The sequence below is a fragment of the Primulina tabacum genome, chromosome 8 (assembly GCF_025594145.1).
Source record: "Primulina tabacum isolate GXHZ01 chromosome 8, ASM2559414v2, whole genome shotgun sequence".
Lineage (NCBI taxonomy): Eukaryota > Viridiplantae > Streptophyta > Magnoliopsida > Lamiales > Gesneriaceae > Primulina > Primulina tabacum.
The window spans coordinates 31,923,557-31,949,491 of NC_134557.1; the positions used below are offsets into that span (position 1 = coordinate 31,923,557).

Sequence of the window (25,935 nt, forward strand, 5' to 3'; positions counted from 1 at the left end):
TCGTCAAATCTGGGACGTTACAGTTGGTATCAGAGCCGACCTCTCTTAGTACGGTGTGGTTCGGGGACGAACCAAGCGGAAGCTGGTGGGCATGTGAGGCCCGAGGCCGAAGAGGGCGGGGGTTGATCGCCGGTGCCATCAGTTGCACGGACAATGAGCGGCTCCTGGCAGGCTTCTAGGTGGAGGGAACATGAATGAACCGACCCACACGGGAATGAGAGGGATTCCGAGACTGTTCAATGTAATGGACTGTACAGTTGAAGAGGGCTCCAAAGTTAAGCGTGCTTGACTTGGGGCAATTTTGGGATGGGTGACCTCCTGGGAAGTTTCCCAGGGTGCGTGTGAGTGAGGACATAAGCACGCTGGAAAGACTCGTCTTGGTACAGTGAGGACAATCGTCAAATCTGGGGCGTTACACTCTTGCTTTTAGATAAATGCATGAATTACATCTTCAAAGTTTTTTCTTGGAGGTGTAACATAAGGAATATAACCTTGATGATTTCGGTTATTTTGAAAATATTGTTGTGACGGTTGTGCATTATTATCATTCCTCCAACTAAAATTAGGATGATTTTTCCATCCAGGATTACATGATGGTGAAAAAGAATCTAGTATTGGTTTTTTATAATTGTTAACATAATTTGCTTGTTCATGGAGACATTCTTTAAATGAAGGTAATGTTGGACAATCTTTTGTAGCATGATCATGTGTATCACATATATGACAAACAATTTCTTGAATACTTTTTAATTGACCACTCTTTTTCATTTCTAATGACTCAATTTTTCTTGCTAAAGATGCAAGTTTAGCTTGAATATCTATATCATTTTTAAGATTATAGATACCACCCCCATTTGTTGAATTATTGTTTTTAGTTGTTGGTGGTTCTATTGTGCCTATATTATCCCAATTTTGAGCATTTTCTGCTAATGAATCCAAATATTCCATAGCTTCATTTGAGTTTTTATCTTCAAAAGTTTTATTACACATGAATTCTATCATTTGCCTATCTTTAGGTATTAGACCTTCATAAAAGTGAGAAACTATTCTCCATGTTTCAAAACCATGATGTGGGCATGTATTAAGTAATTCTTTATATCTATCCCAACATTGATAAAACGTTTCTCCTTGTTTTTGAGAAAAAGTTGTAATTTGTCTTTTAAAAGAGTTTGTTCTATGGGAAGGGAAAAACTTTTTGAGAAATTGTTGTTGCATTTCTTCCCATGATCTTATTGAACTTGATCTTAAATTTTGTAGCCATGTTTTAGCTTTATCTTTTAAAGAAAAAGGGAAAAGCTTTAATCGAACTATATCCATGCTACAATTTTGATCATTATAAGTGTTACAAACTTTCAAATTCTCTTAGATGCAAATATGGATTTTCAGAATCTAAGCCATGAAAATTTGGTAAAAGTTGAATAATTTGAGGTTTGAAGTTGAAATTAGATACATCAGGAGAAAAAACTAAACAAGATGGGGCACTAGTTCTAATAGGGTTCATATGGTGTCTAAGTGTTCTTAATTGATCATGTTCTTGATTATTATTATTATTATCATTATCTTGATTATTTGAATTATCATCCATGTTTAAATTATTTTCAGATACTCGAATAAGTCTACAACTTTTTTTTCGACTCCAAATACTCATACAAAAAAAAAAAAAAAACAACACAATACTTATAAATAAAACATAATTAACAAATATAAACTTAATTTATACCTCCCCGGCAACGGCGCCAAAAACTTGCTACTACTTAAATAATAATTCACCCAAGTGTAGGTTGTCTGCAAGTAATATATTTCGTAAGTACGAGATCGATTCTCAGAGAGGTTATTTTGAGTTTAAATTTATTAATTTATAGATTACCAAATGCAAGAATGAAGTTTACAAATTATAAATTTTGTCAAGGCTTGATGATTTATTCTTGGTTTATGTAATATTGTTTAACTAAAAGTAAAACAAAAGAAACAACCATAAATAATGGTTACAAGAAAATTAAACACACACATAATATAATATAGTTTCCACTATAGAAAATACCGAATTAACCGATATTTTATATATGGCACCTATGATTATAATTATAACTATATAAATAAATAATTGCATAAAGTTAATGTTAAATTAAATCATTATATTTCATTTAGAACAACCGGTAGAGCCACGCTATTGCCTAAATGAAATATATTGATTTAATAAGTTAGTTGCGGTAAAGTAAAAGTTAGTTGCGATAAAGTAAATGTTAGTTGCGGAAAAGTAAAAGTTAGTTGCGATAAAGTAAATGTTAGATTGTTAGATGTTAGTATTAAATCATAATATTTCATTTAGAACAACCGGCAGAGCCACGCTATCGTCTAAATGAAATATTATGATATATATATATATATAACTATATATATATATAATAATAAGTGATGAAATATTTATTGTATCAAAATTAAACAACAAATCAAGATAACCACTTTAATGGTATCAAGCATTTGATGTAAATTGAAAACAACAAATACTTCATTTTTATACATACAATAAAAATAAGTTAGCTAAATGAAAAGAAATAAAGAAAGAATATACAAAATATAAACAATCATACTTCACCAAGAATGCATCCTCTTCACCTTGACATAATAGATTTAGCTTGCCATAAGCTTACTTTTGATCAACACTAAAATATCACTCATAGTTGAGAACATGAAAGAAAATATATTGGAACTTAGAACTTTGATACACACTCACACTATATTTTACAATGAGATAGAATGATTCTCAAGCTAGCACAAGGCCTCTATTTATAGGCCAAATGAGAGAAAGGGTCAAAATTTTTATTAATGCCATGTAGTTGCAATAGTATTCTTTGTCTCCTCCAAGTTCAATTCCATGTCCCTTCCTTCAATGCTTTGTTCCACAACTTTAATCACCGAATTTGACTCTGCTCAAAACAAAAAACATGTGGGGAATTGTCTGTAGATGAATTTGACCACTTGGTTCACCTCATTTGGTTAAATATTGAAATAGTTATGATTTTTTTTACTATATGCTGGTCATAGTAAAAGTAAATTTGTCCTCCTTTTGATATTTGCACAATTTGATCATCTTAATGAACTTTTTAAGCAATCATGTCTTCTGCAAAGTTGTAGATAATTTCTCAAGGATTCCAAACATGTTTGAGTCACCTCCATTTGAATTTTCTAGCTTGAGTTATCATTATTTTACCAACACGTAGAAAACCTGAATATAAAACATATTTAGTAAGACAATTAAATATAAACAAACAATACTAAAATAACATAATTTTATAATTTTAAAGCAACCTAAATTTTAAAATACAAGTTTTAACATATAATAAATTATTAATTTTAAGTTTCATCACACTTCTCGCACATATGCGCGTCCAATGTTCGCGCATATGCGCGAGACTTACTGTCTCGGCACTTAGGATTTCACCTGCTCACGCATATGCGCGCCTCGTCTCCGCGCATGTGCGCGAGGTCTTCTGGACCAACTTTCATCTGCTCGCGCATATGCGTGCCTCGTCTCGCGCATATGCGTTAGGTCTTCTGCCTCCACATTCATCTTCTCGCGCATATGCGCGCCTCAGTCTCCGCGCATGTGCGCGAGGCTTCTAGCCTCCGCACTCCCATGCTTTCCCACGCCTTCCTCAGAGCTTGTCCTTCCATGATCACATCAATTCGTCAATTACATAATCTCGGATTAAAACGATATACTCTCGGGCCTTACAGAGCAGCTGATTAGTTGAACTGTACCAGTTGACCAGTTGACCAGCAGACCAGTTTAGGCTCGGGAAAATGTCCAGCAAGGAGTATTTGACCATTGCAATTTCAGAAACAATACAGAAACTTTCCAAACGGTCATATTCTTGTATTTAATGTATATATCATTGTTGGGGCATAAAAATACAACATCTTGAAGATTAAACAAGAGCTTTTGAAAGGAATTCCAAGCATGGACAGTTAGAATAAAGAGATCAGCTAGTTGATAGCACAAGCATTTGTGTGACGATACATTTGAGATGTACACTGTAATTGATAAATTCCTCAAATACAACCACTCACACATATACATGAGAGTCGAACTTCAAAAATTAGTTGAGTGAGACCTTTACACAAAGACATTAAACTTGTGTTGGTAGTCTTTGGACAAAGATGTTAAACACGTGCTGGCTGGGAGGTGCTGCCTTCAGTCTAGTTGAGTGCCAGGAGTTCAGTTAAACAGTAGTGTATGTCCTAAACTGATTGAGTTTGTACAAAATATTGTATAAATAAAAGTCTTCTAGTAAATCATTCCCAAGGGAAATAAGGGTTGACGTAGAAGTATTTGAAGTCTCCGAACATCCATAAACAAATTCGTGTATATTTGTTTATTGCATTTATTTTTCATTTCATTGTTTTAAAGATGCATTGTTGAAGCATTTTGTAGATCCCAAAATCAGTACACGTAAACCCTTGCATTTATTAAATTGTTAAATTACTTATTTAATTTTAAAATTATTTTTAACGATGCATGATTTATGATTTCCATTATTTTAAATTATTACATGTTTATTTGTGCACGTTAAAATGTTTTCTTGAGTTTATGTTTCAGGCGGATATTCGATACGGGATCGGGAAAAGAGACCGGTGACAATTTAGGCGATTTATGAAAATGTGATATTTTATTTCAAGTCAATAAAATTGTTATTTTAAATGATTTTTGGAATTTTAATCATTTTAAAGCCTAATTTAATTTATTAGGTGATTTTCAGATTTTATACTTTTAAAGTTTATCACATGTGTATTTCATTTTTTATTAGGGGATTTTAGTAAAGATAGTATGAGGTTAGTAATTTAATTAGCATGTTAATTAATTTATTAAGCAATATTTCCTCTAATTAACCACACACACACACGTTACACACACCTACATGCACTAGGCGGCTACACACACTCACACACACAATTCTCTTGTATTTCATTTCATTTTGAGAGAAAGGCTAGGGTTCTAAATTCTCAGCAGCAGCCACCCCTCTCCCCTTGCAAAATTTCTGAAGCTTTCGTTGTTTTTTCGAGCAAAAATCATGCCACAAGTCGTCCCGGATCGAGTCTCGCATTCCCTCGCGTCGTTATCCGTCGTTTCGTTAGTTTAGTCAGCAAAGGCATGTATATTCTTTTATTTTTCTGCATCGATCTTGCCTTAGTAAATATGTTGATGTATATTGTGTGCAAAAATTTGTTTATGTTATGCAAATTTTGAGCAAAAATGTTTGAAACAATTTTGGATCAAAATTTTATATCTCAAAACCAAAGCTACTGTCATTTCGAGTACTGTGAATTTTCGGTCGACTTTCTAGAAGAATCATCAACATGTAAAACGTAGCACTCTTTGATACCTTTGATTTGACAGTAAAGTAGTAATTTTTGGACAATAAACGAGTGAGTTATGATCATTCTTGTGTGCCTGCTCAAATTGTGAGGTTTTGAAAAATGTTCTTCATTTTTCTTGAGTTATTTGATTGCAGGCTTCGTTGGGAATCGCCAGTGGTCATTGATGCGTTTAGGTGTGTTGAGTGGGGTGATCATAGGTTTTTTGGTGTGTCGTTTCGAGTCAGTAAGGGTGAGGATGTATTAGGAGTCATAGGGATGCAAATGGGTAGAAGATGACATTTTGGGGTTTGCTTCGCACCGGGATTGCGCCGCAGCGCTGCATTTGAAGCGCCACAACGCTGCTGGTTCGTGCAAGGCAGCACTAAAAGGTGGCGCCTAGGCGCTAGTCTGGCGCTGCAGCTGTAACGCCTCGAGAATTTAAAAGTCCACGCGAACCATATGCACGCAAGTTATTAAATTCTCTTGTATTTTAATTAAATGTTTTAATCGATTATGTTGTACACATTTGCATGTTTAAAATATATTTTTCTACATGGTTGCATTAAAATGTATTTTTAAAGGTTATTCAAGTTGCGATCGAGTAACGGAGACCGAGGACTGAAAAATAGAAAATGTTTTTATTGGTTAATTGTTTTTAATTATTTAAATTAAGTGTGATGCTTTTTCTTATTTTTGAAAATAAGAAGTTTTGAAGTGATTTTATACGCCGGAACGTAATTTTTATCGGTGTTAATTTTCAACAAAAATGCGAGCGTTTTGGCAACCTGTCTAATAAATTCACTAACTTTATTAGACAAAATAATTTTTTTATATTTTAATTAATCACTAATGGGCATAATTAACCTCTTTAATGGGTCCTAAGCTTGTTTAAGTGATTAATTAACTATATTGAAAACTAAAACCTACCCATACCCTACCACAACCCCATGCCCACATCCCCAAGACAATAAAAAATTTACCCTTCACACAAGTCACGACACACACATCAAAAGTTGAAGGGAAAAGCATTGATAATTGCTAGGAAATTCAAGCCGTCATCTCATCGTCGTCGTTCTTCGATTTGTCAACGTAAAATCGTGCATTTTAAATGCAAAGGCACGCCTTAATATCCTCTTTCTCATCTTTCATAACATATTATGTGTTTGATACATGATTGCATGAAAAACATGATACAACTTTTATATTTTCGTTTTCATGGCTATACATGCACAAAACTAGTGTTTTTATTTTTTAAAACTCTTCATAATGATGCACAAAGGGGCTGCCATGGTAGGGGTACTTGAAGGGATGTTTTTTCACATGTTAAAGTGTCCATAGGTGTATGTTTAAGGGCTGGAAAAATAGGGAAGGAATAAAAACCAAAATAGACTCCTTAAGGGAAAGGACTCTTCGACTAGGAGTCTTTGAGGGTCATGGCTGCTATCTGCCGTTAGGGAGGGTCCAGTAGACTTAAGTGGGCTGCATTATATTCCTAAGATGGAGGAGAGAGGGTGGCTCGAAGGGCAAGGTAGATGTGCATGCGTTTGGACGGGTTTGGGGAAAACGGGTGCATGCTTAGTTGATGGGTTGAGGGGCTGAGGTTCCAGGTCTTTTAGGTACTGTCCAGCAGCGTGTTAGGAGTTCAGTCATGGTCCTAGGAAGGGCTCATAGGGGCTGGTCGAGTCGCTTGAGGGCTAAGATCGAAAATTTCAAGGCTAGGGTGGCTAGGGTTTTCAAAGGAATAAGAACAAAATTTCAGTAGGCATCCTAGGCTGTTCATGGGTTCTAATTGGCTTGATTTGGGTTGAATATGAGTTATTTAGGTGTTATAAAGCTTTGGTTCAAGTTTGGTAAAGTTTAGTTAAGTTTCGAGTCCATACGAGTCAAAACCGGGAAGTACGTCTAAGTTTAAAAACGAATCGGGAAACGCCTAGATTTAAGCTTAATAAATTATGAAAAATTATAATTAAGCTCAAATAATTATTAAAAGTCTAAGTTTTTAATTTGGGAATTTTATATTAAGGTTTGGTTTAATTCGTGATTAAAACGCAGTAATACGTCTTGTTTAAAGAATAACTGAAAATTCCTTGATTTAAGCTAAATAAAAATATGAGAAAATTCATGTAAGATTAAATAATTATTTGGGACATTTTTGAGTCAATGAAATTATGAAAATGTCAAAAACGTGAAATTTTACGTCTAAGAGCAAAACAATCATTTTACACCTATAAATTAGAAAACGTCATGGCAGTGTCTTGAATGCTGTTTTATATGGTAATATGATTATTTGGAATGTTTATGAATTTTTATATGTTAAAATGTTATTTTAAATGTTCATGGATATATATGTTAAAATGTTATTTTTAAAACGTTTATGGGTTTTATGATTTAATTATGGACATTTAAAGGACATGTTACATGCTTGGTTTAAAATAAAAACGTTACATGCAATTTAAATTTTATAAAGTGGTGATAATATGAAACGTTGAAGGAAGTGAAATAATTGTGACTAATACGATGATATGTTGGAAATTTCATGAGGGTTATGGTCCCAGTGGGAGCCCGACTGTGGGGACCCGGACGCTAACTCCATCTTATCAATCATCATTGGGATTAAATGGATCAATTAATTAAACTAGGTCGAATTTTTTTTTTTCAAAAGTCATGTACCTCATAAACAAGTGTTTAAAGTACTACAACAAGTGGTGCTCCATTTTATTTAATTACAAGATCAAGTTCAATAACTACAACATGATCAAAAGTACAGGTCTTGTACAAAATAAAGTCATAACAGACTAGTGTTATCAATTACATATCAAGTGTTGAACAAAAGCTCTACTTCTAAGCCCGGATCACCACTCTAATCTCGATCTATCATGCTCTTCTCAGCCCTGATCATGTCCCACCTGTTGTCATGCACACATACAAACACAACAACAACCGGATAACTCCGGTGAGAAACATATTTCCCAGTATAAACAATGTATACATGCATTTCATAAAAGCATATAAAAAAGCATATAACATTTGTAACACAATATGTATTGTAATCTATGAAAACATAAATCAATACAAAGTTGTAAATCAAACTCTTAAACTCTTAATCTTGACTCGACTCTTATCTAGGGATCCCGGTTTGAATAAGAACGTAACAAGTCTCCCACCTACTCTTCCCAGCTAGGCAGTGTTGCATTCTTATTCCCAGACTTTGGCCCATTATATCGAATCTCTACAATAGGAGTCGATCTTCTCCTAAGCACATCGATATAAACCAAACGGCCAGTGACTTGGCGCATCTGCCAAAAACTCAAAATACATGCTTTACTATAACTCAATAGACTAAGCATATCAATCTCAAGAATTGCAAACACATCAAAGCAATAACAATATAGTATGTGGTTTTAGGAAACTCAAGCTATCTCTTACTTGAGTTATCTCTCCCGGTTTAACATTGATTTATACCTTTCTTTTCTCGGGGTTTGGCTTTGGTTCTTTCTTCTACCGCTTTCGAAGTCTTCAATACCAATCTGGAATCACATTCGAGAAGTACAATATCACATACAACTCAAGGCAAGACTTGATTTGATCAACACTCAATCTAGTTAACTTTCAACAGCATAAAGACGCAATCTCAAAATACCCCGGCAACTCAATATCAATAGATACCAATTACAACTCATAATCAATAACAAATACAAGCTAGAATTCTCAAAATCTGCGTAGTTTCAACCAAACATAGGCTGAAAAATCATAACAATTACATACGATGTTCGTTCTTCGATCCGATTTCGATTATATGATTACCATAATTTCAAGAACACGTAATATCAATCAAGTGATGATTTCTTCAACACCAAATTTCAACCATACATGACAGTAATAAAACTTACATCCCTTTGAAGCTCTTGACGAGAGAAGCACGGAACAAAACTCGGATTGAAAATCAGAAGGCCAGATCTCGCAAAATCACAATTCTAAGCTATGAAGAAAACTTGAGGAGGTTGGCCATGGAATCTCGGTTTCTTCTCTGTAGGTTCTGAAGGAAATTAAGATTTATGTACATGTTATAATGCATGGCTAGACATGTGGCTTACTTTCCTTCAGCACGTCTCGCGCATATGCGCGTCAAACACCGGCGCATATGTGCGAGACCTACTGTCTCAGCGCTTGCAAATTCAATTGCTCGCGCATATGCGCGCCCCATCTCGCGCATATGCGCGACACCTATTGTCTCGGAAATATTGCAATTCACCAGCTCGCGCATATGCGCGAGGTCTTCTGCCTCGGCCTTGGTTGCTCGCGCATATGCGCGCCTCCTCTCCGCGCATATGCGCGAGACCTTCTGTCCTCACACATGAATCATATGTTTTCCCCACGTCGTCCTCAAGTTTTCCTTCTATAATCACGTCAATTCATAAATTAATAATTTCGGATTAAAAGAATAAAATCTCGGGCATTACAATTCTCTCCCTCTGAGACATGATTTCGTTCTCGAAATCGCAGGCAATCAAATCACGTAATATAAGAACATATAACAAAAGCTAAATAATAAACTCACGTCAATGAAATAACTCTGGAAATTTCTGTCTCATGTCTGATTCTGTTTCCCAGGTAGCTTCTTCAATGCCATGACGACTCCACTGAACTTTCAAAAGCGGAATAGTCTTCGTTCGGGGCTGCTTTTCTTTACGATCTAGAATCTGGATCGATTTTTCAAAATAACTCAGAGTTTCATCAAGTTCGGCCTCGTCAGGCGGAAGAACATGAAAAGCATCAGGAAGATATTTTCGCAGCATAGATACATGAAAGACGTCATGTATTCCAAATAGAGAAGGAGGAATAGTGAGCCGATAGGCACGAGTACCTATCTTCTCAAGAATCTCATACGGCCTAATATAGCGTGGAGACAACTTTCCTCTTTTTCCAAATCTGACAATACCTCTGAAAGGAGAAATCTTCAGAAATACTCTGTCTCCTTGCTCAAATTCTAACAGTCGACATCGAATATTTGCATATTTGATCTGTCTATCCTGAGCTGTTTTCATTCTCTGCTGAATCATCTTTACTTTCTCAGTCATATCTCGAATCATATCAGGCCCAAGTTCAGGTGCCTCAGATATCTCATCCTAATAGAGAGGGGATCTACACTTCTTTCCGTACAACGCTTCACACGGAGCCATCTTTATACTCGTGTGATAGCTACTGTTGTACGAAAATTCACAAAATGGCAAAGAATCTTGCCAACTAGTGCCAAAGTCTACCACTACAGCTCTAAGCATATCCTCCAACGTCTGGATATTCTTTTCTGATTGTCCGTCTGTCTGAGGATGATATGCAGTACTCAGATGTAATTTCGTACCGAGAGCTTGTTGCAAACTGTGCCAAAAGTGTGAAGTAAAGTGACGATCACGATCTGATACAATGGACTTTGGCACGCCATGCAATCTGACCACTTCTCTGACATAAATTTCCACCATCTGATCGTGTGTACGTCATTCGATATGGAATGAAACACACTGATCTGGTCAATCTGTCAATAACGACCCAAATCGCATCACAACCTCGGGAGGACCGTGATAGCTTCGTAACAAAATCCATGGAAATGTGGTCTCATTTCCATTCTGGAATAGATAAGCTATGCAACAGACCTCCTGGTTTCTTCCTTTTTGCTTTCACTTGTTGGCAATTAAAACATTTGGATACAAAATTTGCAATGTCTGATTTCATCTGTTTCCACCGAAACTGTTTCTTCAGATCATTGTACATTTTTCTGCCACCAGGATGAATACTAAAACGACTACAGTGTGCTTCTGTCAAAATCTGTTGTTTCAAGTCTGAAACATCTGGCACAACAATACAATTATTCACATATAACACATCATCACGAACCTGATATTCTGATCGATGCCCTAATCTGACCATCGCAATCGAATTCTAAACATTCTGATCAACTTTCTGTGTTTCTTTGATTCTTAAAATCAGCTCTGGTTCAACTTGAATGGCATAAAGTCTCAGTGGTTGACAATCTATCTCAAATACTAATCCAGAAAGACAACAATCTTCAATCAAATTCAAAACACCAATCGTCGATAAGGATAAAGAACATACCTTTCGACTCAGTGCATCCGCTGCTGCATTTGATTTCCCCGGATAATATTTGATTTCACAATCAAAATCTTTCAATAAATCAAGCCATCTACATTGCCTCATATTCAGTTCTGACTGTGAAAATAGATATTTCAAACTCTTGTGATCAGAATAAATTTCAAACTTCTCACCATATAGATAGTGTCGCTAGATCTTCAATGCAAACACGATGGCAGCCAATTCAAGATCATGAATCGGGTAGCGAGTCTCATGTGGTTTCAATTTTCTCGAGGCATAAGCAATAACATGTCCTCACTACATCAAAACACAACCTAGTCCTCTATGAGAAGAATCACAATAAACAACAAAATCACCAGTACCTGACAGGATAGTCAACACCGGAGCACAGTTTAATCTCTTTTTTCAATTCCAGAACACTAGATTCACAAGCTTTTGACCAAACAAAAGGTGCATTCTTCTGAGTGAACTGAGTAATCGGCTTAGCAATACTGGAAAAATTTTTAATAAATCGACGATAATAGCCAGCTAAACCCATAAAACTGCGTATCTCTGGTACTGATGTCGGTCTAGGCCAACTGATCACAGCCTCAACTTTGCTAGGATCAACAGAAATACCATCTCCAGATATAATGTGTCCCAAAAATACAATTTGTTTCAACCAGAACTCACATTTCGATAACTTGGCATACAATTTCTCAGCCCTCAGAATATTCAATACAATTCTCAAATGCTCAGCATGATCAATCAGATTATTTGAATAAATTAGAATATCGTCTATAAATATAATTACAAAATCATCAAGATATCTCTGAAATATACGGTTCATCAAACCCATAAATACAGCTGAAGCATTCGTTAAACCAAACGGCATGACTATAAACTCATAGTGGCCATACCTGATTCTGAAAGCTGTTTTTGATATATCAGAGTCTCTGACTCTCAACTGATGATATCCAGATCTCAGATCGATCTTGGAATAAACAGAAAAACTGCAACTGATCAAATAAATCATCAATACGAGGCAAAGGATATTTATTCTTTATCGTAACCTTGTTCAGTTGCCGATAGTCAATGCAGAGTCTCATTGAACCGTCTTTTTTTCTGACAAACAGTACTGGAGCGCCCCAAAGAGAAACACTCGGTCTGATGTAACATTTGGCTAGTATATCTTCTAGCTGATCTTTCAATTCAATTGGTGCCATTCTGTATGGAGTTTTTGAAATAGGTACTGTACCTGGTATCAGTTCAATGCTGAAGTCTATTTCTCGGACTGGAGGCAAACCCAGAATTTCATCTGGAAAGACGTCAGCAAACTCCATACCACTGGCAAATCTGCTAATGAAGGGCTCGACTTCAGTACATCTACTGAATACACAAGGAATCCCTCTGCTCCTTTCTGTAATAATCGAGTCATAGACAAAGCAGATATCAAAGGAATTCGAGCTTTGGAACCCTTACCGTAAAATTTCCATTCGTCAGCCATCTTAGGTCTGAATCTTACGAGGAAACAGTCTACGGTAGCTCTGTACTTGGTCAGCATATCGATACCAATAATGCAGACAAAATCAGACAAACCGAGTACAATAAAATCTAACTCTATCTCATTGCCATCATACTGCAGCGTACAATGTCTAACAGAATTCACTGATATAAGACCTCTCCCCAAAGGTGAAGAGACAGATACTATAGTAGATAGAGACTCAACAGGAAAAGCATGTGTCAATGCAAATCGCTCAGAGATAAAAGTATGGGATGCACCCGTATCAATCAACACATAAGCAGGATAACCACAAAGAGAATAGTTTCCTGCAACCACATCATCAGGTGCTTCTGGGCCTGTTCCTCAGTCAATGCAAACACTCTGGCCTGCTGTGTCGGAGGCTGGCTAACAGTCTGGTTTCTTCCTGGCCTCGGCTGTGACTGAGTAGTGGGTGGCTGGAAAGAGTGAACAACAGATGATCGTCTATCAGCCTGAGCCACTGATCAGGATAATTCTGCTCCCTGGGATCGTTGAGAACTTCGCTGTGGACAGACTCTAGCAAAGTGTCCCTGCTGTCGACAGATGTTTCAACTACTCAATACTCCTTGGCATTTCTCTGTTGGATGTCTTCCTCCACATGTTCTGCAATAGACCCATGTATAACTCTGGTTCTGGCCAGTCTGTCACGAACCACTGGAGCTAGATGAACTAGTTCCAGACTTCTTAAACTGTTTGCCTCGGGCTTTCAGATTATCTTTCTTCCCTCTTTTGCTACCACCACTATCAAATATGGGAGGTGGTTGGTGGAACTGAGCTGAGGGTTGTTGCTATTTCTGTGTCTGGGCAACATATGAAGTTCCTCGTTGTCTGATCAAGCCCGCTTCAGCTCCTTTTGCTCTGTTCAGAGCATCAGCAAAATTATTTGGTCGCCCTGTATTTACCAGTGTAAAGATCTCGAGATTCAACCCATTAATGAACTGATCAGCCACAGCTTCATCATTCTCAGCAACATGAGGAGCAAAACGTAACAAGGTAGAGAATTTAGCCACATATTATTCAATGTTCAATTGACCCTGTTTCAGGTTGGCAAACTCTACACCCTTGTCCTTTCTGTACGATATTGGGAAGAATCGTTGATAGAACTCAGCTTTAAAGTTCTTCCAAGTAATAAATGTACCTCGATGCTCCAAGGTTCTCTTTGTCGTGAGCCATCAACTTTTTGCAACATCATGTAATTGATGCCCAATCAGTCTAACTCTTCGCTCATCTGTGTAATCAAGTGAATCAAACAACATTTCAATATCATCAAGCCAACTCTCACAATCAATAGAATTCACAGTGCCCTTCAAGATTGGCGGTTTGAATGACTGAAATCTCTTCAGCAATTTTCCATGGGTGTCGCTGTAACATCCATTGGATTATTTGAAGTACTACCCTGTTTTGGGGCTCTTCGAGGAGGCATATATGATTATCAAAATGGTTAGTAATCAAATCTAACAAATCTGTTTCAGTCCTCCTCTGATCATCATACCTCTGATCAAGAATCGGTTCTGATTCATTTTCCAATAATACACATTTCCAATCAAATCAGATAATCAGGTAAACATGTATTTTCAAAGCATTAAAACATGCTACCACCACAAAAGCACGAAATAAAACTCAATGTACCCCGCTCACTCGCTTCTATCTCAGTCTAAGGAACGTACAGCTACAGCTCTGATACCACCTGCTGTGGGGACCTGGACTCTAACTCCATCTTATCAATCATTATTAGGATTAAATGGATAAATTAATTAAACTAGGTCGAATTTTTTTTTTAAAAAGTCAAGTACCTCATAAACAAGTGTTTAAAGTACTACAACAAGTGGTGCTCCATTTTATTTTATTACAAGATCAAGTTCAATAACTACAACATGATCAAAAGTACAAGTCTTGAACAAAATAAAGTCATAACAGACTAGTGTTATCAATTACATATCAAGTGTTGAACAAAAGCTCTACTTATAAGCCCGGATCACCACTCTAATCTCGATCTATCATGCTCTTCTCAGCCATGATCATGTCCCACCTGTTGTCATGCACACATACAAACACAACAACAGCCGGATAACTTCGGTGAGAAACATATTTCCCAGTATAAACAATGTACACATGCATTTCATATAACCATATACAAAAGTATATAACATTTGTAACACAATATGTATCGTAATCCACGAAAACATAAATCAATACAAGGCTGTAAATCAAACTCTTAAACTCTTAATCTTGACTCGACTTTTATCTAGTGATCCCGGTTTGAATAAGAACGTAACAAGTCTCCCACCTACTCTTCCCAGCTAGGCGGTGGTACATTCTTATTCCAAGACTTTGGCCCATTATATCGAATCTCTACAATAGGAGTCAATCTTCTCCTAAGCACATCGATATAAACCAAACGTCCAGTGACTTGGCACCTCTGCCAAACACTCAAAATACATGCTTTGCTATAACTCAATAAACTAAGCATATCAATCTCAAGAATTGCAAACACATCAAAGCAATAACAATATAGTATGTGGTTTTAGGAAACTCAAGCTATCTCTTACTCGAGTTATCTCTCCCGATTTAACATTGATTTATACCTTTCTTTTCTCGGGGTTTGGCTTTGGCTCGTTCTTCTACCGCTTTCGAAGTCTTCAATACCAATATGGAATCACATTCGAGAAGTACAATATCACATACAACTCAAGGCAAGACTTGATTTGATCAACACTCAATCTAGTTAACTTTCAACGGCATAAAGACGCAATCTCAAAATACCCCGGCAACTCAATATCAATAGATACCAATTACAATTCATAATCAATAACAAATACAAGCTAGAATTCTCAAAATCTGCGTAGTCTCAACCAAACATAGGCTGGAAAATCATAACAATTGCATACGATGTCCGTTCTTCGATCCGATTTCGATTATACGATTACCATAATTTCAAGAACACGCAATATCAATCAAGTGATGATTTCTTCAACACCAAATTTCAACCATATAGGACAGTAATAAAACTTACATCCCTTTGAAACTCTTGACGAGAGAAGCACGGAACTAAACTCGGATTGAAAATCAGACGGCCGGATCTCGCAAAATCACAATTCTAAGCTATGTAGAAAACTTGAGGAGGTTGGCCATGGAATCTCGGTTTCTTCTCTGCAGGTTCTGAAGGAAATGAAGATTTGTGTACATGTTATAATGCATGGCTAGACATTTGGCTTACTTTCCTTCAGCACGTCTCGCGCATATGCGCGTCCAACACCGGCGCATATGCGCGAGACCTACTGTCTCGGCAATATTGCAATTCACCAGCTCGCGCATATGCGCGCCCCGTCTCGTGGATATGCGTGAGGTCTTCTGCCTTAGCCTTGGTTTCTCGCGCATATGCGCACCTCATCTCCGAGCATATGCGCGAGGCCTTCTGTCCTCACACATGAATCATATGTTTTCCCCACGTCGTCCTCGACCTTTCCTTCTATAATCACGTCAATTAATAAATTAATAATCTCGGATTAAAAGAATATTATCTCGGGCATTACACCGATGATCGTGTTTTCTTGGATACGGATATGAATATGTATATGTATACGATGATATGTTAATACGTAAGGCCAAGGCCCAGTTGACGGTAAGAGCATTGCTGGTGTCCCCACCGCCTAGTATTGTGGTTACATGTAGATGGATCCATCGTCCAAAACGTAGACGTAGACGTAGACGAACACGAAAGTCTAAAATAACGATCTGAATTCAACGAAAGGAAAAAGAAATACATATATTTTGATGATAATATGATACATATATGTTGATGATGATACGGATATAAATATGTTTATGATGAATATGAGTATGTTTATGTTTATGAAAAAGTTTATGAAAATGTTTTTATTTAAGTTTATGCATCAGTGAAAATGTTTATGAAAATAGTTATGTTTAAAGTTTATGCATCATGAAAATGTTTATGAAAATGGTTATGTTTAAAGTTTATGCATCTTCATGAAAATGATATTTTAAGTACAAGTATTTTTCACTATTGTATGTGATCTGTGCATGTAGTACTTGTTATCAAGATTATGGTGTGTTGAGTCTTTAGACTCACTAGGTGTGATTGATGCAAGTGATTATGATAATAACGTTAATGGAGGTCTAGATGATTGATCTGACTGGACTGGAGGTGCACATAACTCGTGAACCTACTCTAGTTTTCCGCACTTGTTATGAATTGTGATTTTAAGATTATGTTAAAAATATTTTATGACCTTTATTTATGTTTATGAGTGGTTTTTGAGAGGTTATAGTATGGGCCATATTTTTCAAATAGTGTTTTTAGGTTGGTAAAACATTTGATGATTTTATGCTTTAAACTATTTCTTTTGGATTTTTAAATGTCGGTTGGATCGTTTTAAAATGACGTAAAAAATACTTTATTTATTTTATGCAAGTGTTTGGCCGATGCTAGTAAGGATTTTAAGAAGAAATTTTTTTTTTAGTACTTTTTAAGAAAACAAATAGCAGACGTTTCAGCAGGGACCAATCTACTCAGTAAAGTATGACCGGGTTGATCAGGATTGGAAAGCGATAAAGTATGACCATGGACCAATCTACTCGGTAAAATATGACTAGGGATCTTATGTATGTGGTAGTGGAGATCCCTGTCAGCCCAGTATTGAGGTTTAGTTTGATCAGGCGCACTATGTTATGGGTCACTTGCTTTGAAACATATATCTACACAAAATGATGACGACTATGCATGTTTAAGTATGTATGATGCAAGTACGTTTACGAAAATGTTTAGAGATTGATGGCATGTCTATGCTTATGTAAGAATGTTTGTGTAAGTATGTTCAATGTTAAGTTACGTATGTATTATTTTAAAATGCATGTGGTTTTATTATACGTTATTTGCTATTCCCAGTTTATACATGCACTACGAGAAAATTGGCCTTCAACAACACACCTACGATAACGATTTTTTGCTAAAATCGTTGTCTTTTACTTTTTAACAACGGTTGTAGTTAAAACCGTTGTCTTTAGCATTTTTTTAAGCAAAAGACAACGGTTTTCTAAAAACCGTTGTCTTTTGGTGTTTTTTTGCGGGTCAAAGACAATTTTTAGAAAACTGTTGTCTTTGAACGTTTTTTTAGGGTCAAAGACAACGGTTCTATAAACCGTTGTCTATTAGCGTGTTTTTTTTACAATCGACAACGGTTTTAGAAAACCGTTGTCGATTAGCGTGTTTTTTGGACAAACAACAACGGTTTTTTAAAACTGTGCCTATATTTAGCGACGATTTTAGCAAAACCGTCGCTATATTTAGCGATGGTATTAATAAAACTGTCGCAATTTTTAAATTTGCGACTGTTTGGCTTAAACCGTCGCTATATAGCAAAAACTCGCTAAATTTAGCGACTATTTGAATTAAACATTGGCTATTTTTAAATTAGCGATGATTTAATAAAAAACCGTTAATAATAACGATGGTTAATGGTTAACCATCGCCAATACCGACGGTTCAATAAACGACCTGTTATGGATTCAAATATCCGCGTTTTCGGTCCATACTGAGAGAATTTGTGTGTAAGACATGAATAAGGATGTTCTCACATACTGAGGGAAAATGGCTTCTAAACTAAGCAGATAACACGTTAAAGTATCCCTCTGGGCTGAATACTTCTTAAAGCAGATGTGTGCATGCCCTTTTTTTCTCTCTTGAAGAAGTTTTTTTGTATTGAATCTCGTTCTTTTTCTTCAGATTCTTCTTGTTGTATATATATTTGAGTCTTCACTGATCTTATCTTTATATAGGCGAGAAAACTGAACGTATAGTGAGACTCATTTATTGTATACATTGCATCTTGAATTCATTTCTTGGATTTAGTCTCTCGACCTTTTGACTGCCCATCTGAAACGTTTTGGCTTTAATGCTCTGATGCAACGTCTATTATTGTCCTTTGACTGGACAATGGCTTTATTCATTCACTACAGCTGGACTCAACTGAAAGAGTTTGTCTTCATTCATAACTGAAAGATTCTGACTGATGCTTCGAACTGGTCAGCTGAACTGATCTTCAGTTGGGCTGGTGAAATCAGTTGACTCGTCTGTTGAACTGATTTCACTCTTGTTCAGTTGGACTGATCAGCTGGGTTTCTTCATGAGTTGAACACTCCTTCGGCTGGCCAGGATTATGAGATTCTCCTGCTAAACCACCTATCAACTGGACAATCAGCTGGAATGCTCAATTGACGTAACAGTTAGATTGATTCAGTTTGTACGATCAATTAGGTTTTCATCTTGCTATGTTAACAGCTCGTGAGTGATCCTAGCTTCTGCACACTAAGGTAGATTATTAGTAACACAAATAAACAAGTTTTATTATCATCAAAATCAAGATTGCGAACTTGGAAAGTTCCAACAATCTCCCTATTTTTGATGATCACAAAAACTTGAGCAGTTAAGCGTAATATATTCAGTTCAAGGGTTAGTACATTCAAACATCGTTAAAAGTTCCTCTTTTATAACTGATTTTAAAGAAGTTTTGAAAACAAACAAAAACTCCCTCTCCTAAACTGAATTGAAAACCTTTTTAAGAGAGATAATCATAATTAAGAAAAATACTTTTCAGTTGATGAAAAGGAAAGAATTTTTCCCAACAACTGAATTTTAAAACTGATTGACAATAATTTCAGTTTGAGAAAAAAAAAAACTCCCCCTCAAAAACTGAATAAAAACTCGTATCTGAAAGATATTTATATAATCATTCATTTAGAGATTATTATCATTCAACCAATGTAGACTATAGATCTGGAAATATCCATTCAGTCACGACGAAACACAGCTGAACAAATATGATGTTTATTTAATTAATTTCCTAGTATTTACATCTGAGTACATACATCAGTTGAACAAGAAAAATTACTACAACCGTAGAATATTTTAAACAACATCAGATATCAGTTGATTTATGCGACAGAACTGGATATACCATCAACTGGTTGCTTGATTGCTTGAAATTCTACATCGGTTGTGAGTTCAATTTGATAGAGAAACAAGTTAAACTGCTTGAAATTGACTTCTTCGCAGACTAACTGGTCGAGCAGACTCAGAATAGGCTCAACTGAAATTCAGCTGGTGATTTAATCAACCAACGTCCTAGCATGGATGAGTTTCGTCTGAGGAACATCTGACCTGGTAGGCATGCAACTGAAAACTTGTTCAACGAGCAATTTAGTTGTGCATCTTTGCAGATGATTCTCAGTCCCATGCAGGCTGATTAGAACCCTAAGCAAAGAGTCTAGAGATTTGGCTACAACGTTAGTTGCAGAGCCAATCCTCTCAACTCTTTACTAAAGAGCGACATATAAATATTTTCAAATAGTTTTGAAAATAGTATGAATGACTTTTAAATAGCTTTTAACACTATTTTAAAGTAGAAAATTTTAAAACACAGTTTTTTTCAAATGTTCTTCTTAGAACAACCTGCTTTGATACCAATTGAAGGAACGTTTGCTGAGCATCTTTCGTATGCTTCAAACTAAATATTCTCCAATGAGATGCAACATCTCGTGTTCTAAGAATATTAAACACCGATGAATTAAATCGAGTTTTGTTAAAACCAAGCGGAAGAAACTCGAAGTAATCCTTCGTGAAAAAAACTGTTAATATTTTAAAACGTTTTAACTTATGTAAACTGAATAACCGAAAAAGGGTAGATTAGTTTTTGCATTCATCAGTTCAGTTATAGTGACAATTGAACTGACGAATACTCCAACTCATCCAAACAGTTTGAAAATAGCAGTTAATCAGTTAAATACACAAGATATGTTTATGGATGTTCGGAGACTTCAATTGCTCCTACGTCACTCCTTCTACCTCCTCGGGTAGGATCCACTAGAAGACTTTTATTTATACAAACACTTGTACAAACCCACTCAGATAGGACTTAAGCTACTGCCTAAACTAAACTCCTAGCTACGACTGAAGGCAGCACCTTCCAGCCAACACTTCTTTAACGTCTATGTGTCAAAGACTACACACAAGTTGAAAGTCTTTGTGCAAGACTGTATGTGAGTGGTTGAGAGAATTTGTGTGTATGAACTGAACAAGGATGTTCTCACACACCGAGGAAAAATGGGTTCTAAACTAAGCAGATAGCACGTTAAAGTGTCTCTCTGGGCTGAATACTTCTTAAAGCAGATGTGTGCTTGCCCTTTCTTTTCTCTCTTGAAGAAGCTTTTTTGTATTGAATCTTGTTCTTTTTCTTCAGCTTCTTCTTGTTGTATATATATTTGAGTCTTCGCTGATATTCTATTTATATAGGCGGGAAAAATGAAAGTACAGTGAGACTCATTTATTGAATCCGTTACATCTTGAATTCGTTTTCTTGAACTTAGTGTCTCGACTTTTTGACCGCCTCTCAGAAAAGTTTTGTCTTTAATGCTCTGATGCAACGTTCATTATTGTCCTTTGACTGGACAATGGCTTTGTACCTTCATGTACAGCTGGACTGCACTGAAAGAGTTTGTCTTCATTCATAACTGAAAGATTCTAACTGATGCTTTGAACTGGTCAGCTGAACTGATCTTCAGTTGGGCTGGTGAAATCATTTAACTTGTCAGTTGAACTGATTTCACTCTTGTTCAGTTGGACTGATCAGCTGGGTTTCTTCATCCGTTGAACACTTCTTCAGCTAGCCAGGATTCTGAGATTCTCCTGCTGAACCACCTATCAACTGAACAATCAGTTGGACTGCTCAATTGGCGTAACAGTTAGACTGATTCAGTTTGTACGATCAATTAATTTTTCAGCTTGCGATGTAAACAACTCTTGAGTGATCCTAGCTTCTGCACATTAAGGTAGATTATTAGTAACACAAATAAACAAGTTTTGTTATCATCAAAATCAAGATTGCGAACTTGGAAAGTTCCAACACATATCATGTGTTATTTAATTGTTTAACTATTGTCTTTAAATTGATTTGATCAGTTAGAACATCCGTCAGTTCAGTTCTTACCATAACTGAACTGATATGTGCCAGAACTGATTTTCTTTACTTTCAGTTATTCAGTTGCACAGTATATAAAACATATCAGTTTTTCTTAACTAATGATTACTTCGAGTGTTTTCCGCTTGATTTATAATCAAACTCGATTTAATTCATCGGTGCAAACATTCTTAGAACACGAGCTATTGAAACTCATGGAGAATATTGTGTTTGAAGCACCTTCAAGGGTGCCCGAGCCGATCCTTCAACTGGTATCAGAGCTAGCTGTTCTAAGAAGGACATTTGAAAGCTGATATTTTAAAATATGTTTTAAAATGGTATTTAAAATGGATTTCATAATCATCTTAAAAATTATATATGAGTTTACCGGGGAAAAGAGAAGGTTTTGGCTTTACAACTAACATTGTAGCCACTTCTCTCGACCCCTTAATTTTAATGATCTAGTAGCCTGCATGGTGTTGAATCCAAGCTGACACCAGATTAGCTAAACTGATTCAGTGGACAAGATTTCAGTTGCCAGCCTACCAGTTCAGCCAATCAATAAACGAAGCCCAGCTATGTTGAGATGTTGGATGATTAAAGTGGAGCTTATTCACCAGCAGTATACCACCGCTTCATTGCCATATCAGATCAAAATAAAATGATCAATTTGGTTCAGCATCAGTTGAGTCCAGTTTAAGTCAGCTCGACTAGTTAGCCAGCAAAGAGATCAAGTTCAAGTCAAATTAGCTACTCTTCTGGAAAAGAGACTCAAGATCGATGTAGCATTCAAAGCATTCAAGGCGACCAATTGTTAGTATATTAAGTTCTATTATGTATAAATTGACTGATATTTGATGTTATTTAAGATTTGCTATTATAATAGAAATTTCCCTTACATTTGATGGTGTGCTTAACGTATGATACAAGGGACACGTATTTGGTTAAATAAACATTATGTTTGTCCAGTTAGCTTTTATGTAACTGAACTGCTATTTTAAGATTTGTTGCCTAAACTGCTTGAATGATGCTAAAACTTCATTAATCGCCCAAATGATTATATTTTTTAGGGAGAGTTTTTAATTCAGTTTCTAAGAGGGAGTTGTTTTAAAATTATCCCTCGAATTGAAAAATGTTTTTAAAACTCATTTATTTTTAAATTCAGTTATTGAGGGGGTGCTTTCTTATCCCTCATTCTGAAAAACATTCTTAAATTGTCTTTATTGTTTTTGATTCTCACAAAGGGGGATGATCAGTGTATTGGTTTTAAATTTTAAAATTTTATTTTAAAATCACTTTAATAGCTCAAGTTTTGTGATCATCAAAAAAGGAGAGATTGTTGAAATATTTCATGTTCGCAATCTTGATTTTGATGTTAACAAAACTTGTTATTTTGGTGCTAATGATTTATCGAAGTGCGCAGGATGTTAAAATTGATCAGGCTTCGAACTGATCAGTTACCAAGCCAAAACTGAAGCTATCAAGATGCTAACTGAAAGTGCCAACTGATTGCCCAAACTGAATCAATCCAACTGAAGTATCAAAGACCAATTCAACTGATTGTCCAGCTGACAGGCAGTTCAGCAGAAGACCTTCAAAAGCCCGGCCAGCTGATGAAGTGCTCAACTGATGAAGAGTCCAGCTGACCAGTTCAACTGAAAAAGCGAACTCAGTTCAACTGACAAGTCAACTTATTTCACCAGCCCAACTGAAGATCAATTCAGATGACTAGTTAGGAGCATCAGTTATGAATCAATCAGTTGCAGATCAAGACAAGCTTATCTAATTATATTCCAGCTACGCACAACGATACAAAAGCAACTGTACGATCAAGGTACAATAATGGACGTTGCAGCAACACTTAAAGACAAAATGTTCGAGGATAGATGTCGGAAAAGTCGAGACACAAATTGAAAGGAACGCATTCAAGCTGCAACGGATACAACTATTGAGTCTCACTGTACAATCAATTTCCCATCTATAAATAAAAAGTGTGTGTGAAGAAGAAAGAAAACAATTCAACTTGTTATCAGCTTAATATAGAAGCTCTATTTCTCTCAGTGTGTGAGAACACCTTCGTTTGGTATTCATTGTTCAGTTCTCACACACTCACACACAATCACTCACATAAGTCAGAGAGTTAAGTTTATTGAATGGATGAGTGAGTCTTGCACAAAGACATAAAACGTGTGTATGTAGTCTTCGACACACAGACGTTAAACAACTGTTGGCTGAAAGGTGCTGCCTTCATTCTAGGCTAGAAGTTCAGTTAGGTAGTAGGGTAAGTCTTAAGCTGAGTGGGTTTGTACAAGTCATTGTATAGATCAAAGTTGTGGGGACCCGGACGCTAATTCATTTCTTAATCATTTTTTTTGGGAATAATTGAATTAATTAAGATAAACAGGGTCTAAATTTTTTTTTTAAAATACAAGAGTGCGCAACATATGAAACAAATCTTATTTCATTTACAAGATCAATATCCGGATCCAAGTACAAATGTAAATCATATCAAACTACTGTTCATTCACTACATGTCAGGTGATGAAACAGATCTACTTCTAAGCCCGGATCTCCACGCTAATCTTGAATCTCTCATCCTCTTCTTGACCCTGATCCTATCCCACCTGTTGTCATGCACACATACAAACACAACAACAGCCGGATAACTCCTGTGAGAAATACATTCCTAGTATAAATCATTTATACATGCAATCATATAAATAGATATAAAAGCATGAACCAAATATCAATAACATGTATCAAATCTGAAAGACATGAATCGATGTAAAACTGTAAATCAAATCTGACTCATAATCTCTGACTCGACTCTTTCCTAATCTCGGGATCCCAATCTGAATAAGAACGTAACAATCTCCAACCTACTCTCCCGATCGTGGTGGCGGTAAGTTCTTATTTACGGACTTTGTTCCTGTCCATATCGAATCTCGGCGAAAGAAGTCAATCCACTCCTAAGCAACATCGATATGACCAAACGTCTGGTGTCTTGGCACCTCTGCCAAAGACTTGGCATCTCCGCCAAATATCAGGCACATCAGCCCAAGGACTAGGCACATCCGCCCATGACTCCTCACATAACATATGCTTAACTATAAATCAATAGAATAAGCATATCAATCTCAAACATTGCAACATATCGAGGCAATGGCAATTAAGTATGTGATTTTGGGAAACTCGAGTTAAATCAAACTCGAGTCGTGCAATCCCGGATCAACATTGATTTATACCTTTCTCTTCTCTGTCTGACGAAGTCGAAGTCTCGAATTCAAATCTGTCCATACTCAATCTGGTAATGACAATATCGAGGAGTACAATATCAATACACCACTCAAATCAATACTAAATATAATCAGAACTCAATCTAATTCTGTTTTAACGGCATAACTGTACAATCTCAATATACCCAGCAATAAAAATATCAATAAATGCCAATCTCAACTCATAATCGATCGACAAACATAATCTGATATCAACTCTCAACAAAATACATTCTGAAAATCATAACAATTTCATATGGTATCTGTTCCTCAATCCGGTTTCGATTATACGATGTCTAATATCGCAAGAACACCATATATGAATCATATCCGATTCTTTCAATAGCATATTTTCAAAACATAATAGAAATCAATAAAACTTACGTCCGTGTAAAGCCTGTAACGCAAGGAATACGGTACTGAGCTCGGATCAAAAATCAGACGGACGGATTTATCGTAATTCACAAATCTAGACTCAAGAACTTTAAAATTTTCCAAAGCTTCCTCGGTTTTCTTTCAATTGAATCTGAAGGAAATTGCAACTCTTAATATATATATTGCATGGTACAAGGGCAAGTGGCTTCATGTATGCACTGCACGTCTCGCGCATATGCGCGACCTTACTCGGCGCATATGCGCGAGACACTATGTCTCGGCGCGTAACATCACAATAACTCGCGCATATGCGTACCCTCGCTCGGCG

At 36.3% G+C, this 25,935-nt stretch overlaps 1 non-coding gene across 1 annotated transcript; it reads left to right on the plus strand.

The window, feature by feature from the left end:
- The first annotated feature begins 1,060 nt into the window (after positions 1 to 1,060).
- Positions 1,061 to 1,171, plus strand: LOC142554873 (small nucleolar RNA R71). Its single transcript, XR_012822239.1, has one exon. It is a non-coding gene; the product is annotated as a small nucleolar RNA R71 (small nucleolar RNA).
- Positions 1,172 to 25,935: the final 24,764 nt, after the last annotated feature.